At 36.9% G+C, this 18,085-nt stretch overlaps 1 non-coding gene across 1 annotated transcript; it reads left to right on the plus strand.

Moving 5' to 3' along the window:
* The first annotated feature begins 321 nt into the window (after positions 1 to 321).
* On the plus strand, positions 322 to 481 carry LOC111758893 (U1 spliceosomal RNA). Its single transcript, XR_002793026.1, has one exon. It is a non-coding gene; the product is annotated as a U1 spliceosomal RNA (small nuclear RNA).
* The last annotated feature ends 17,604 nt before the right edge of the window (positions 482 to 18,085 follow it).

An 18,085-nucleotide genomic window follows, 5' to 3' on the forward strand; every position in this document is an offset into this window, starting at 1 on the left:
AACTACACATGTGACAAAATTATATAGAAGTAAACACACATACATACATACACATAAATGTGTACAAGTAAAATGGGAAATCTGAATAAGATCAGTGGATTGTATCAATATCAATATCATAGTTCTGACATTGTACTATGGTTTTGCAAAATGTTACCATTGGGGAAAACTCAGGGAAAACTCAGTTAAATTACACAGGATCTCTGTATTATTTCTTACAACTGCATGCAAATGTCTATAATTATCTCCAAAAAATTTTAAATAGAAAAGTCACAACACTACGCATAAAAATGATCCAAAGAACAGGAGTCTATAAAATGTATACCTACCTGGTAGGAGAGATACCATGATCATGAAGATGGTTTCCCTGGGTGAGGCGTATCCCCTGTACTCTGGATGTGTTGACCCCTGCAATTTCCCCAAATGTGGGAAACTCTACTGCATAATTTGTGGTAGTGGGAGACTACATTGTACTCTCGCCCGGTGGGCGGGGGTGTGGGCAGGAAATCTGTATGTAAAGAATAAGAATATTGCCAAAATTTTAATGTAAAGAACTGGAAATTAATTCAATGGCAAATATTATAGCAAAGGGTTAATATATATAGCATTTAAAAAACTTATACCAAGGAAACTCAACAGATAAATGAGCAGAAGATGTGAATAAAATTTCATATTTGTCGTGGTCTAATGTGTGGTCTATGGACTCCTGGAATTCTCCAAGTCACTCTCAGGGGTATTACAAAGCCAAAAGCATTTTCAAAATAATGCAAAGTCATTTTTTAATTTTTCTGTCCTGTTTATTAGGTTGACATTGTACAAAAACAGTGTTAGGTAAAACTGCTGGTGCCTTGGCACAAATCAAAATAGTGATCCATACTAGTAATCATTAAATTCTATACTGCTACGCACTCATAGTAAACAAAGCAAAACAAAGCAAAACATTGGCAATAGATTTAGATATGACAATAAAGTGCATGAGCAATGTAAGAAAAATGGATAAATGGGACTATATTAAAAATAACACTTTTTCAACAAATGACATTATCAAGAAAGTGAAAAGGACAACCTATAGAATGTGATAAAATATTTGCAAACCACATATCCATTAAGGGTTTAGTATCAAGAATACATAAAGAACTACAACTCAATAACAAAATTACAAAAAAAAATCCAATTAAAAACAGGCAAAATACTTGGATATACATTTTTCCAAAGAATATATACAAATGGACAATAAACTCATGAAAAGATGTTCAACACCATTAGCCACTAAGGAAATGCAAATCAAAACTAGAATGAAATATACTTCACACCCATTATGATGGCTATTATTTTAAAAAAGGGAAATAAGTGTTAGTGAGGATATGGAAAAATTGGAATTTTTGTGCATTGCTGGTGGGAATGTAAAATGGTGCAGCTGCTGTGGAAAACAGTTTGACAGGCCCTCAGAGAGTTAAACACTGAAACACCATATGATCCCACAATTCCATTCTAGTTATATACACAAAAGAATTGAAAGCAGGACTCAAAGAGATTCTTACACACCAATGTTCATAGCAGCATTATTCACAATAGACAGAAGATGGAATCAACTCACAGGTCCATTGATAGAAAAACTGATGAACAAAATGGCTTGTATAAATAATATGATATATCATTCGGCCATTAAAAAGAATTAACATGCTACAATGTAGATGAACTTTGAAACTATTATGCTAAATAATAGATAAGCCAGAAATAAAAGAGCAAATATTGTATGATTCCACTTAAATGAAATATCTAGAACTAGCAAATACATAAGACAGAAATTAGAGGTTACCAGGCACTTGGGGAAGGGGAATGGGGAATTATTGCTTAATAGATACAGTTTCTATTTGTATGATGAAAAAGTTTTGGTAATAGATGGTGGTGATGGTAGCACAACGTTATAAATGCAATTAATGTCACTGAATTGTTTGCTTAAAAATGGTTAGAGAAGCAAGTTTAATTAAATGTATGTATTACCACAATAGAAAATTATTAATGACATTAAAAAAGATACATGTTTGGATACAGTAGGATTAGAGCTAAACGTGTTAAAAAGAGTATAGATGGAAAGACACTGAAATATTTATTTTTCCCTATGTTTCTACATTTTCCACATCTTTCATAATAACTGATTTTTGTTTATAATTTTAAAAAAATAAACTTTAAAGATATATAAAATATATATTATTTTTCTGTACCTACCTATTTCATTCCTTCTTTCTTTTATCCCTTCTTTCCTCAGTGCTCAGCATTATTCCTTTGTGAAGAGTTCTGTTGGGCAAAGTCAACAAGAAGCGCCCCTGGTTTACATGTAGAATGCCCATACATTCTAATTTGCCCCAGGCATTATCAGCGTATGCATGTTGTCCCAACATAATTATTAGTACGGTCTTTTTTCACTCTTAAAAATTTCCTAGTCTGAATGGTAAATTATGGTTTTGTACTTAATTAGATATCACTTAGATCCAAGTCTTCAAGCTCTCATCAACTTCTTCCTGAATTATGTTCTATCAAACTTAAAGAGTCTAAGCTGTGTATGTTTCTTCAGTTCCTCACCTTCTCCACAAACCAAGTAGCCGATGAATCTTTGACGTGTTCTTAAGGACAGTTGATAGGAGTTCTAATGAAAGGTGATGCCCCATGAAATTAGAGCAACTCTTAGGTCTAGGTTGACTTGAATTCAGCCCAGAAACAGCACATTTTTGTGTATTTCTCGAGCCATCTATTCTCTAACTTCATTTCCTATCTTTTTACTATTTTTAATTATCATTGTCTCTTTAATTTTCCTTTCCTTTTTTAAATTATGGGAACACATAAATTTTCCCATCTCAACCACTCCCAAACATACCATTCAATGCGATTAGTCACTTTCACATTATTCTGCTGCCCTCACCACCTTGCATTATTAAAACTTTTCTTTCTTCCCAGACAGAAGTTCTACATCCATTAGGCATTAACTCCCCATCCCCTTGCTCCCTGTCTCTGGAAACCTGTACTCTAATGTCTGTCTCTATGAATATATTACCCAGTATTTTCTTCCTAGTTACCATGGGCTTAAATTTAACATCCTAAACCTGTAACAATCTCATTTGCTTTGATATCAACATAATGTCAATAGTATATACAACTATGTTCCTATACCCCTTAAGTAGTTCCTGTCACAAATTGCATGTTTATTTATCAAGAGTCCCAAGTCACTGATTGATAATTATATTTTACGTATTTGTCTTTTAGATCCATTAGGAAATAAAAATGAAGTTACAAGCCAAAAATATAATAGTTCTGGCATTTATATTTACCCATTCTGTTACCCTCACAGGAGATCTTAATTTCTTCACATGGTTTCAATATGTCCTTTCTTGTCCTTTCCTTTCAGTCTGCAGATCTGTCATCTCTTGTAGGGCCATCTAGTGGTGATGAATTCCCTTAGCTTTTGTTTATCTGGGACTGTCTTATTCTCTCCCTCAGTTTTTAAAGACAGTTTTGCTGCATATAGAATTCTTGGTTGAGAATTTTTGCTTTCAGCACTTAATATGTCATCCCACTGCCTTCTTGCCTCCATGGTTTCCAATAAGGAATTGGCATCTAAATTTATTGTGGCTCCCTTGTATGTGAGACGTTGCTTCTCTCTTGTTTTCAGAATATTTTTTTTTTCTTTGACATTTCACAGTTTGATTGTAATATTTCATGGCTTATATTTATTTGAGTTTAAACTGTGGAGTTTGTTGAACATCTTGGATGTAGATATTCATACGCTTTGCTAAATTTGGGGAGTTTTCAACTGTTATTTCTTTGAATGTTATCTCTGCCTCTTTCTTTATTTTCTTTCTGCGAATTCCACAGTGTATATATTGGTACGCTTGATGGTATCCCACAGGTTCCTCAGGCTCTGTTCACGTTTTGTCATTCTTCCTTCTTTCTGAACATCAAACTGAGTGATTTCAATTGTTTTATCTTCAAGTTTCCTGTTTCTTTCTTCTTCCAGTTCCAATCTACTTGCTGTACACATATAGGGAATTTTACATTTCTGTCTTCAGTTCTATTTGGTTACTTTTCAATATTTCCATTTTCACTATTTCTCTCTATTGATAGTAACTTTTGTTCATTTATCATTTTCTTGATTTTCTTCAGTTCTCTATGATTTCCCTTAGCTCTCTGAGCATTTTTAGGATCATGTTATTAAAAGTTTTATCTGATATGTCCCAGGTCTGGTTTTCCTCACTGATCATTTCTAATACTTTCATCTTCTCCTTTGTTTGGGACATTGCTTCCTATTTCTTTGCATGTTTTTAAATATTTTGTTGAAATCTGAATATTTTGATATTTTAATATGATATTTTAGATGGTAGAATTTAGATTCAGTGGCATCTGTTCCTGAAACTTGTATCCAGCTCGTGTTATGACCAAGCTTTCCTTGAATGCCAGGAGCCAAAAAAAACAAAATGAAGAAAGGAAAAAAAAAACACCTTTCCCAATCTGCAGATTGGCTGTACGAATGCTCTCCTTCAGGGCTTATTCATACATTGAGTCTATACAATAACTCCAGGCCAAAACATAGGGCCCCCTCCCATTCATTTTAGACATATGTGTGTAGCCCTAGGATTTCCCCCATTTCCCACAGATAAAAATGTCCCCTCTCCCTAGGAAAAAGTTTCCTGATGGTCCAGGCATGGCACTGTAAATCCTAGAGGCAATAATTCCTTGCTCCAGGCAGCACAACTTGACTGTTCTCTCATAGCATTATGTAGGAGAACTCTGTGAACCACTTTCTACATGCACAGCAAGTTCTGAGAGAATGAGTCCCTCATGCCAGGAGCAGATAGTCTGGGCCAGACTATCAGCTCCCAGTATGTGCACAAGGGTTATTCTGCTCCCTTTGGTACCAGGACCAGGGATACACATTGAGAGCACAGTCTAGCTCCTCGCAAGCCAGTGGAGGTGGGGCCAGCCAGGGCTCCACATGATCCTATTGCTTTTAAGAAGCTTATTTATTGATTCAGAACTCATCCTGTTACTGCAGTTCTTTAACTGTTTTCTGGAGCTTGGAGGAAGAGGTTTCTACTGTTCTTGCTGGTCATTCAAAGCCTCTGTGGGGTGCTGGGCCCTGAAGTGTCTCACTCTGCCGTCTTGATTGTGGCACTTTCTAGCTTCTGACTGCACTGATATAGGATGCCAGATTATCTTGACACTCATTTACACACCTTGGGCTAAGGCTGTCTTTATAAACTTGTTCTTGATTGTTAGGGAAGCGGTAGGGAAGATAGTCTCATGTCTCTGGCAAGAAGGAGCAAGTGTTAGTACACCAGTATTGGGTAACCAGTGCCTTAGAGTTGAGGAGAAAAAACATGTTCCCAGCTGTGTCCAAGACAGTTACACACACACACACAAACTGAATCCTTTTTTTTTTTTTTTTTTATCAGACATCCTTGAGAACATCATGCCACTGAGGGACCAGTATTCAGGGGCCTGAGAACTCCTGACACTGACTTACAGTGGTTTTTCCTTGTCAAGGTGGTCAGATGTGATTACCAGATTCCACCATTTATTGTTTCTAAACAAAATACAAGGTATGTGTGCCTCTTCCCAGAAGGAAGTTAATTATCTGCCACAAGAGAGTCACAATATCTTAAAATTCTATTAAGAGCTCCTCTTCATGTAGAAATAATTCTTGCTTTTTAAGTTTTAAGTTAAAATTTTGAGAAAAAATCTCCAGCTCAAAATGAGAAAAAACCACAATAGGTGAGTATACGTTTCTCCCCATATACCAATTCCTTGAAATAGTGCCCCATAAGTCCTATAGCAACTTAGTTGTGAGTTTGGGCAACACCTTGGTCATCTGCTCCCAGTCCTGAATGTAGAATCATTAGCTCTAGGGGCCAGAATCACTGAGAAGGTTTTAAACAACAGGCAGGATGGTGATAATGCTGGCTGTATTAGTCACATTCTCTAAGGAAACAGAACCAACAGGAGATATCTGTAAATATTATAAGATTTTATAAGATTGTCTGACGTGGCTGTGGGGTGCATAGTTCCAAATTTCATAGCTGCAAGCCAGGAACTCCAGTGGAGGCCCTTGATGAAGTAGAAATGAAAATTATATCTGTTCTGACTGCTGAAATCATCACTTCTTCCTTTAGGGCCTTCTACCGATTGGTGGGATATCTCTCATTGCTGAAAGCAATCTCTTCAGTTGATTGCAGATATAATCAGCCATAGATGCAATCAACTCACTGATGATTTAAGTCCACAAAATATTCTCACAGTAACAATCAGACCAGTGCTTCCTTGACCAAACTATCAGATACCATTACCCAGCTAAGTTAACACATAATCCTAACCATCATAGTCCACCCCTTGTCAACTTGGCAGTCATACACATCACCTTAAACCACACTTAATCTCCAAATAAAAACAATAACAGTCATATTTTTCACTTAGCAATATTCAACTATCCTGAATACAACTGGAAACACACTAAATCTTTCCAGAATAGGGAACAAGTCCTTAGGTAATATTCATTCTTATATTTGATATCCTATTACTTAAATATTATGACATGAAACTAATAAAGCTTATATCATATGATAAAGGCATAAGATGGGGAAGAAGACAAAGATATTTTTGTATATGTATATTAGGTACATATACAAACATATTCATAAAAAAACAAGGAAGAAATATTCATAACCATTACAGTCCTCATTTCTGTAACTGATTAAATGGTCATAAATTTTATTTATCACTACCTTCTTTCACTACTCATTCCCTATTTCCATTACCTTCAGAAAGCATCTCAGCTGGCCATGGTTATTTGCCTAGTGAAGTGACCCAAACCTTTATTTCTGAAGTTTCTGGGCCATTGGTACACCTGCCTGGATTGAGATGTTGTAGTTTACCATTGACTTTAATCACAAGGCATAGTAGTACTAAGAGATGTCCTACAGAATCTCCTGTATTCCAAGAAAACTCTTCCTTACTCCACTGTGTAGGTGCAGTCCTATTTCCTCTTGATTGTCAGGATCAATCATCCCAGCCAGTAAAGTAATTGCATTCTTTGTCTGTTGATTCAGAGGCATGAGGAACCCAAAGTGGTCAGGTGGCAATCTTAACTTCCAGCTCAACGAAATTGTTGTGTTCCCTGGGGAAACAGTCCTCATTTTGAAACTAAGACCTGTAGACCAGCAGAGCTTAAGGTTGCAGGGACAGGAAGCACAAATTTTCCTAGTAGGTCACTAGGGGAAATAGAGGTACCACTCCCATTTCCACACTTTGACTCCTGGATCCATGAATCCTGACTATGAGAGAAAGACCACCATAGAGTGTACCCAGTCTCCTGGCAAACATTGCCCCAGCCCTGCAAGGTATTGCCACCTAGGTGGTGCCATAATTGAGTCCTCAAACGGCCATTCCATCATTCTATCAATTCAGCTGCTTCAGGATGATGGGGAACATGGTAAAATCAGTGAATTCTGAGATCATGTTCCCATTCCTATGCATCATTTGCCATGAAGTGGGTTCCTTGATCAGAAGCACTGCTGTGTGGAATACCATGGCAGTGGGCAGGGCATACTGTGAGTCAATGGATGGTAGTTTTGGCAGAACATGGCATGCAGGGAAGACAAACCCATATCCAGAGTGTGTGTCTATTCCAGTTAGAACAAATTGATGCCCCTTCCATGATGCAAGTGGTCCAATGTAATCAACCTGCCACCAGGTAGCAGACTTAGCACCTGGGTGAAAGGTGTCATATTGGGTACTGAGTGTAGATTTCTGTTGCTGGCAGATTGAACACTCAGCAGTGGCTGTAGCCAGATCAGCTTTAGTGAATGGATCATGTTGCTAATTCCATGCATATCCTCCATCCCTACTGCCATGGCCACTTTATTCATGAGCCTGGGGTGGCTGGGGAAAGAAGCTAACCAGTATCCATAGAACAGGTGATCTTATCTATCTGATTATTAAAATATTTGTCTGGTGAAGTCTCTCTCTGGTGAGCACTTGCATGGAACATAGATGTCTTCATGTTTTTGTCTGTTCTGAAATCTCTATCTACATACCTCATCCCAGACCTCTTTGTCACCAAGTTTTCGATCATGTTCCTTCTAAGTTCCTGACCATCCAGCCAAACCTTTAGCAAGATCCCATTAATCAGTGTGCAAATGTACCTCCAATCATTTTTCCTTTCAAGCAAAATGAACAACTGGATGCACTGCTCGAAATTCTGAGAGGATTTCCCCTCACCACTGTCCTTCAGGGACATCTGTCCCAGTAATGCTATTGTCCACTTTCTGGTGGTACCTACATATCATGCAGAACCATCTGAAACCAGACCTGAATTTTCTCTTCTTCAGTCAACCGATTGTAAGGAACTACCCAAGAGGTCATAGCTGTGGTCCGGAAAAGACAAGATAATGTGGCAGCACTGAGGACCATGGTCATTTTTGCCACTTCCTCATGTAACTTCCTTGTGCCTTCTGGACACAAGCCCTATCTCATATATATCACTTCCATTTGATGATGGAGTGCTGATGTGCATGCCCAACTTTATGGTTTAATGGATCAGATAACACCCAGCTCATGAGGCAATTCATATCTCATGGTAACTTGGAAGCCCATTCAATCTCTACTAAGGCCTAATAGCAGCCCAAACACAGTTTCTCAAAAGGAGAGTGGTTATCTGCCTAGGATGGAAGGACTTTGCTCCAAATTTCTCCTGTATGAGCCTGCCAAAGGCTCCAGAAGTCATCTCTATTTGCCACTGACATTTCCAGTACCATTGGAACTGCTGGATCATATGGTCCAAAGTGGCAAAGAAGCGTGCACAGCAGCCTGGACTTGCTTGTGTCCCCACTCAAAACTAGGAGCTTTTCTGTTCACTCTATAAATGGGCCTGAATAGCATATCCAAATGAGGAAATGGTTGTCTCCAAAATCCAAAGAGGCGAACTAGGTGTTGTACCTCTTTTTCTGTCATAAGAGGGACAGAAGCAGTAGTTTATCCTTTAGTTTAGAAGGGATATCTCAACATGTCCCATTGGACACCTAGAAATTTCACCAAGGTGGAAGTCCCTTGTATTTTTTTAGGTTTATCTTCTATCCTCTGACACATAAATGCCTTACCAATAAGTCTAGAGCAGTTGCTACTTCTTGCTCACTATTTTCAATCAACATAATATCATCAGCATAATGAACTAGTGTGATGCCATGTGAGAGGGAGAGAAAATTGAGGTGTCTGTAGAAAATATTATGACATAGAGCTGGAGAATTTCTATATCCCAGAGACAGTGATGTTGTATTGTTAGCCTTGAACCTCTTCTGATGATCCTTACCAACAGCAGTAGAGGAAAAGCATACCATGTACCAAAGCATGTGTTTATTTTCTCCAGTAATGATACCACATTTGAAACAGAAACTGCAATTGGAGTCACCATCAGGTTAATAACCCACCAGTTTACAGTAATCCACTGTCATTCTCCAAGATCTGTTTTCTGCACAGACCGTATAGGAGAGTTGAATAAGGATGTGGTGGGAATCACCACCCCTGTGTTCTTCAGGTCCTTGATGGTGACACTATCTCTGTGAAATCCCTCAAAGAATCCAGTACTGCTCTCAGTTTACTATTTTGCTTGGTAGGGGCAGTTCTAGTGGCTTCCACATGGCCCTTCCTACTATAATAGACTTCACTCTAAAAATGAGTGAACCAATGTGGGAATCTTGCCAGTTGCTGAGCATGTCTATACCAATTATGCATTCCAGAACTGAGGAAATTAACACAGAATGACTCCAAGGACCCACTGGACCCACTGTGAGACTGACCTGAGCTAAAACTCCATTGAACACCTGACCTCCATAAGCCCTTATTTTGATCGGTGGAGCACAGTAATGTTTCAGTCTCCTGGAATTATTGTCACTTCTGAGCAAGTGTCCTTTTCCCCAGTGCACAGGTACCCTGGTCAAAGGCTATAAGCCTCTGAGAGAAGCGGGGAAAAAGAATAACAGTATACAGGTTTGACAGTATAATAGGGTACTTTCCCAGGGAGACCTCCCTTCCCCTCATTCAAGGGGTTCTGGGTCTGTGAAATATTTCTTGTCTGGGATTTGATTAAGGGTCTGTGACTCTCTGTTTCTGTAAGTCAATTCAGACTTATATTCACTTGACCTAAAACTGTTTTGCTTATACAATCAAGTAGGAATTTAATAGACAGTCCATCTATTTTACTTCAGGGAAGCCCAAGATCTATTAGCCAGCACTACAGGTGTCTGCAAATCGGACTATTGTGATTGCTGCTTTGAGTTTCTTGTTCATTGTAGCAACACCCACCTCGTCTTTGGCAATTTAATGCTGCCACTTGGCTTCTGCCAACCTGGGATTTGATCATCCATATTGTGTTTAAGGATCCCAGGTCATTGACAGCATTTCCCACAGTAACATCTGACCTTCAGTGAAGAGCAACCACAGAGCTCTTCAGGAAAGATGTAGTTAGTCTCACAAATTTATTCCTCACAGTCCCAGTGAAAGTTGTGGCCTCTGGACATTCCTGGGGTGGTAGGCAGGTCTTATATGATAAATTCTTTATAACATCCCAAACTCTTTAAGCCTTTGGATCCCTTCATCTACAGTATATCAGGCCAGTTCTGGCATTTAGACCTCAGGTCACATCAGCCATCTTTTCATCAATGTTTCAACCAGTCAGTGGAATAAATTGTTAGGGCCCTTTCTAACCCTACAAGCTACAACACTGAATCCAGAGTCTCTGCTTAGTGAGGCCATACCAATAAATTCAGCCTGATCCAAATTTACATTCCTTCCATCATTATCCCACACCCTTAATATCCATTCCCACACATATTCCCCTGATTTCTGTCTGTATAAATTGGAAATTTCAGGCAATTCTTTTGGAGTATAGCATATTTCCTCATGGGTCACACTTTGTACTTCACCTTTGGGGGCTTGTTGTCACTTTAATCTAGTTATAGATTTGGAAGAAAAGAAGGGTGGTGGGGATGGGTACCAGAAGGATTATAAGTGTCTTATCAGCAAATTCCCTTGGGGCGTTCTGTTGCAGTTTCATCTGGTGAGGCAGGATTAATCTCTTCAGGTGGTGGTTGGATGGCAGACTCCTTAAGACAAGGTGGAGGTCAGGTGGCTATTTCCTCAGGGCATTACAGGTTTAACTCGCAAAGACTGCAGAATTTAGGGTTTTAATGTCCCTACTACCACCTTTATCAACCCTGTGTCTCCATCCCAAATTTCAGGATCCCATTATTTTCCAATCACTACCCTCACTTTAACAGCAGATACCCTGCAAGGTTGAGATTTTAGTATCCATTGTCACTGAGCTACTCAAGTAATTAAATTCTGGGTCTGGTTTTCAGAGATCTCAAGTCTGTGGCTTCATGAAACAAGATTTTCTTTTAGGGACACATAGACACTTTCATATCATTCATGCAGCACTTAAGTTGTGAATTTGAAGCCTTCAGCTCTTCCCTTTCTTCTGTAACTATATCCAGCATATTTAGGAACAACCAACCAACATCATTGTAACTTTTAACTCCAAAATATCAAAAACATTCTCATGCAGAGACTTGCCTCTTGTAAGCACAGAAGTATCCATAACTGGTGGTGATAGTTGTGTGTCTCTATGCCAGTTCATGCCATGGACGATCAGTGGCCCCTTGAATATGGGAAACATAGTCATAAATGCCTTCGAATCTAATCAGAGTAGAAAGCCAATTGCAAAAACTCGAGAACCAATTCAGAAATCCCATTTTAAGGTTCTGTTTCTCAAGAACCACTCCGGGTACCAAGCTATATTAGTCAGTGCTCTCTGGGGAAATAGAACCAAAAGGGATATCTGTAAATATTATGGAATTTTATAAGATTGTCGCACACGACTATTGGGGGTCAGGAACTCCGATGATGGTCTTTGATTAATTCCCTAGGAGAAACTGGCTGACTGAAGTAGAAATAAAAATTCTCTTTTCTGACTGCTGAAATCATCATGACTTCAACTAATTGGATAAAATTTCTCTCATTGCTTAAGGCAATCTCCTCAGTTGATTGTAGATGAAACCAGTCATGGATGCAATTAACTTACTAATGATATAAGTCCACGAAATGTCCTCACAGTAATAATTAAACCAGTGTTTGACTAAACTATCAAGCACCATTACCTGGCCAAGTTGACACATGAGCCTAACCATTGCTCCAGCATTACCTAAATATCATTTGGAATGATATTTTGCAGGAAATTAAAGGACAGTAAAGTCCTTTAGACTTATCTTTGACTCTTCATGTCCTAAAATTCCCATATCAGTGTGAGCAAATGAACTAAAGTATGATATGGCCTAGAGGTGAGCCATCCAAAATTCTGGTAAGTTTTCTAAATATTGTTGAAGGATGAATGAATGAATTTTGATTCTTATCCCTGGCAAAATAATAATGCAAATAGATCATGAGAAATTATCTTAATAAGGAGCTAATGTCTATTTTCTTTACAATAATGATCAAACAGCAATATATTTCCCTGTGATCTAAAAATATAACAGTGAATAATTTTATCTAGTCTGGAGACACAACAAGACACACAAAAGAATATATTTCAGGAGAAGGAAAAGAGCAAATAGTTGCAAATTTATTAATTGGAGTCATGTTTGCTAAAAAAAATTTATTTTGAAAGTGAAATCTTGAAACTTCCAAGGTTAGGTTATATAAAGGGTTACAGCTGATGGACTATAGTTAATGGCACAAGTATAAGAAAGTTCTTTCATGAATTATAGCAGATGTATAATATTAACACAAGGGGGTCATAATAGGGTGATGTTTGGGGAAAATACAATGAATGTAAATAACAGATGATAAAACTATTTTATTAATCTTTCTTCAATTTTAACAAAGGTAACTATTGTTAAAAAATAATACAATTATTTTAAAAGTGCTGTCATCAACAGTAACAAATGTTTCACACCAATGCAATGTGTTGGGGTTATGGTGATGCATGCAAATCCTGAATTTTATGCATGATTACTTTGTAAACCCACAACTTCTCTAATAAAAAATTAAATCTAAAGAAGTCAAAATTTTAAAACAACCTAAATGCTTATCAACTAGTGAATGGATACACAAAATGTAGTATAGCCAAGCAATATTTTACAATTTAATTATAAAAAGGAACAAATTATTAATCCATGCTACTAGATAGATGGACATTAAAAACATGTTAAATGAAGATGCTGGAAGCAAGAGAGCATATATTGCATGATGTTATCTATATGAAATGTCTAAAAAAGGCAAATCTTTAGAGACAGTAGATAAATGGTTGCTTGGATCAGAGGTCAAGTTGAAACAAGGGGACAAAGAGGAAAAGTTAATGGACATGAGTAGTCTTAGGATCTGATTGGGTGATAGAATTTCCAAAACTGAGTTGTGATAATGGTTTTACAATTTGGTAAATTTACTCTTTTGAACTTATTGTACAATTAAAATGAGTTAATTATATGATATGTAAAATATGCTGCAATAAGGTTATATATGGACAGAGGGATTAAAAGGGTTATACCTTCTGCCTTGCATATACTCTTACCCTCTTTCTCTCTCTCTCTTTTTGAATGCTTGTCCTTGGAACCCAGTCACTCTACTGTGAGGAAGCCAAGTCCCACCATGTAGAGGCCACTTGTAGGTGTTCTGGCCACACATCTGCCACATGTATGACTAACTGAGCCTTCAGATGACTTGAGCTCCAGGCTGAAATCCACCCATTTTGCAGTCAAATGGAGCAAAGAGAAGCTTTCCCTACTGAGCCACTCCCAAACACAAGTAACAAAATAAATATTGTTATTGTTTTAAGCCAGTATATTTCAGAGTGATTTGCTACACAATAGAAAACAGAAAATAATAACCTTAAATTCAGGATGATAGGTTCTTTTCCCTATTGTTATGATAGAATACATGTATTTTTTCTGATACTCTTTTCCTCTCTCTTCATGAAAGGATAGGCAATTCTACCTTCTCTCTTACACATACACACACCACCTATTCTAATTTTCATGGTTTCTTAAACCCTAGATATAACAAATACTAAGATGAGCCACAGAAGAATTATTTTCATATGATCTGTTTCAGTAATAGGTAGCTCAACAGCATGGCTGTGCTTCCTAGCTCAAGCTATAGGCTGATGATTTTAGCAAAAGAACACTTCTGGATATGGCACACCTGTTTGGGAATGATGGCAGAGTGAAGAGAACAGAGAGATGGTGTTTCCAACAAACACTAGCATCCTGCTATGAATCACTATGTTCTGAGACATGAAAAATCACTGTGCCTATTCTCATATCCTTAGAATACTGGAGGTGTTTTGTCACTACATTATAACACTGAAAGAAAAGATGACTAAGCAAGAAGAGTTGCCAACAGCACTGACTCTGCTGACTACATTTAGAAGATCTCTGGCCACAATAATATAAATATTTAATTATCCCTAGTTTGACCTAATGGTCCTTATTCTAACACAACAAATATTCATTTGGTACTTCTCTTGTGTCAAGCACTGTACTAGGTACTTTAGTTAACATTTCGAACAAATTACAATCCCTGGCCACTTGTAGGAAAAACAGACACATGTATAAGCAGTTTCAATACAGGGCGATAAACGCTACAACGGGTTAAATACAAAGTTCAATGAGATCCCAGAGGAGAGGCACATAAGTCAGATAGGTTTATGGTTGCTGGTGAGCTGGTTTCCAGAAAAACGTCCTGGGGAAAGTGTGATCTGAATCCAAACCTGAAAGAAGGAAGTGAAGGGGAGATTGATTGCAATGTGTGTCTATGTTGGGGGTAGGGCAGGGTAGGAGTAGGTCAGAGGGGAGGTTGTTTCATACAAAGAGCATAAGGTCTCCGAAGGACCAGAAGCATTCCTCGCAGCACCATCAGAGAACCACAAGCCATTTTCCTCCTTGTTTAGTTGGTTGGCCTATTTTTTAAAATTATGGTACAATATATATAACATAATCACTGTAGCTGTTTTGAAATGGGCAATTCTATGACATTAAGTACATTGACAGTAACTTTCATCTTCGGTTCTGTGTTCCTACAGAGCCCTGACTAACACAAATGGTATCTCGTTGCAATTTTATGTCTTCTTTGAAGATATCTGTTCAAATCCTTGGCCCATTTTTTAATTGGGTTGTCTGTCTTTTTTTGTTTTTGTGTTGTAGGCGTTCTTCATATTCTCCGGACAGTAAACTCTTATCAGATACACGATTTCCAAATATTTTAAGCCCATAGAATGAGTCATAAGATGAGACTAGACTTGCTAGCTGCTGTCTGATCATGTAATTCTAATTTACTTGGGCACCAATAAAGAAAGTTAAACCAGGGAGAAATATAATCATATCTGTGCTTTAGGAAAAAAATGACTCTGGTTGTTTCATGGAGAACAGATTAGAAGAGGTTACGCTCAGAGAGAGTTAATGTTTATATGCTCATTAGGAGATTAGGAGAGGACCGAGAAGAGCTCCCCACTCCCTGTGTGTCATGGGTGAATGTGGCTTTTCTGTTAGGTGTCCTCGTAGTTCCCCTCTCCATGTGTCCAGAGATATCATGCCTTTCTGTCCAGCACTCAGCTCCAACATATCAACTCAACTATTCATTTCCCCCTTCTGTCTTTTATATAATTCTGCTTTCTGCTTACAATTACCTAGTAAGGAATGAAAAATTATTACAGTTGTGATAAGCAATTATGAAATAAAGTTTGGATATTAATGCAAATTATCCAATTATCTGAGCATGCCTCAAACCTCACTATAGATAAAGGTAAGGCCTTAATTAATTAGCACATTCAATAAAAAAGAATAAACATCTTAGTGGTTCATTTTTAGCCATAAAGGGACATATGTGTTTAATGGGTAAGAAGACAGACAATATAATGACATGATAACAGAGAACTGAAGGGCAAAATGGATGAAGTAAGTAATTCCTTTCCAGTAATAACACTAAATGTACATGGATTGAATTCCCCAATCAAAAGACATAGACTGATAAGATGAATAAAAAAATATGAACCTTCTATATGTTGTCTACAAGAGACTCACTTCATACATAAGGACACAACCTGATTAAAAGTGAAAGGTTGGAAAAAGGTATTCCATGCAAAAAGTAACCCAAAAAGAGCAGGAGTAGACCAGATAAATGTAAAATAACAATATTATAGCATCAACAATAATTACTCAGTACAACTTGCAAATTGTTCCTGCGATCAGTATTCTGTAAGTTTTTTTCATACAAAATAAACACTTGCTTTTAATTGAGGAGGACTGGAAAAGAGATATTTTTGGATACTTCATTTTTCTTTAACCCTTTCTTATTCATTCTCATTAATTAAAATAATCCATCTGGATCAATAAGGATTTAGCATGACTACTGTTGAAAAAGATTTTCAGTTTCTCTGCCTCATAAAATTATGAGTTGCATATTGTTATCTGTGGTAATTCATTCCGATAAGATGTGAAGAATTCCTAAATAGAAATTTGATTACCCAGAAAGAATTATGGCCTAAATGGAAATTAAATAACTAAACCAATAATTTATTTCATTCTTAGAAGAGATTATGTCCAATAGAGCTGTAATATATAAATTAGAATTATATTATTATTAATTTCTATTATATTAGAATTATTATTGACATTTATAAATGTTTGTTGCTATACTATCTATTTCTTTAAATTGAGTATACTAAATCTAATCTGGCTTTACACTGTTTTAAAATTTGTAATTTCTTTCGATCTATTTTTCTATTTTTATTTTAGAATTTTACAATAAACTTCTTTTTAACAGCTTAAAAAAAGCCATTGCTTACACACTTTGGATAGGTCATATGGTTTGTGAATATATCTCAATAAAACTGCTAATAAACAAAAAATAATTGTGTGAGAATAGCCGGAAATAGCAGCTATGTAAAGCAAGGGAAACAGAGATTTAGAGGTAAGGAATTTTCTTGTTTGTTCGTTCATCTGTTTTTTGCTTATTATTATTATTACTGAAATAATGAAAATGCTCTAATAATGATTGAAGTGATGAATGCACACTATGTGATTATACCAAATACCATGTATTGCCGAGTTTGGATAAATTGTGTGCTTAATTAATATGTACCAATTAAATTGATTTGTTTTAAAAAAAATTGGGTGGGTTGGGGGAAAAATACACCAAATGTAAGATATGGACTATAGTTAGTACTACTATTTTGAAGATGTTCTTACAGAGTTTGTAACAAATGTATCACAACAATGCAAGGCATTGGTGGAGGGGTGATATATGGGACCCCTGTGTGATGTTATGCATGTTTATTTTGTAAGTTCACAACTTTTACTATACACTTATTGTTTATGTATTAATATGTTCATGTATGAATGACATACTTCAATAAATATACATTTTTAAAAAAGAAAATAAACAGGAGGCAAAATAAATTAATGTGTTTATTCTATAACCTAATTTGCAAATATCAATCCTAGAGTTATTTTTTACTATGATTCACTGTAATTAGCATTTCATAAAATAAACCTAGGATTATCAAAAACTATTGTACTATACCTTTGAAGCATATTTATAGTATTGATATTTAACTAGCTCATTTCTATTGGGTTACAACTTCTAAGTTAGTAAATGGCTGGCTTAGACAATTCTGAAGATGGAATCACAGTGAGAAGTGGTGGTTGAGGGGTTTGTGAGTCACATGCTCAGTGCTTCTGTGACTGAATTCAGGATGTCCTTGAAGGCTGGCAAGGCCAGGTCAGGAGGCAACTCAGCAGGGATCCGCCTATAAAATGGTCATTTCTCATTTACAATAGCAATTTGTTTTTGGAGATTGAAAAACAGTACCCAGACTCTTGAAAGTTAGTATATGGGATTCTCAATAGGAAAATGTACCATATGTGACTACAGCTATAATTACACTCAGTTTATTAGAGTAATTGCTGAACTAGAAATATCCACCTTAATGTTACTTAGTCAACTTCTCTTAATGGCAAATGAAATCCTTTGAACAGCCACAGAAAAGAGA

The sequence above is a fragment of the Dasypus novemcinctus genome, chromosome 1 (genome assembly GCF_030445035.2).
Source record: "Dasypus novemcinctus isolate mDasNov1 chromosome 1, mDasNov1.1.hap2, whole genome shotgun sequence".
NCBI lineage: Eukaryota > Metazoa > Chordata > Mammalia > Cingulata > Dasypodidae > Dasypus > Dasypus novemcinctus.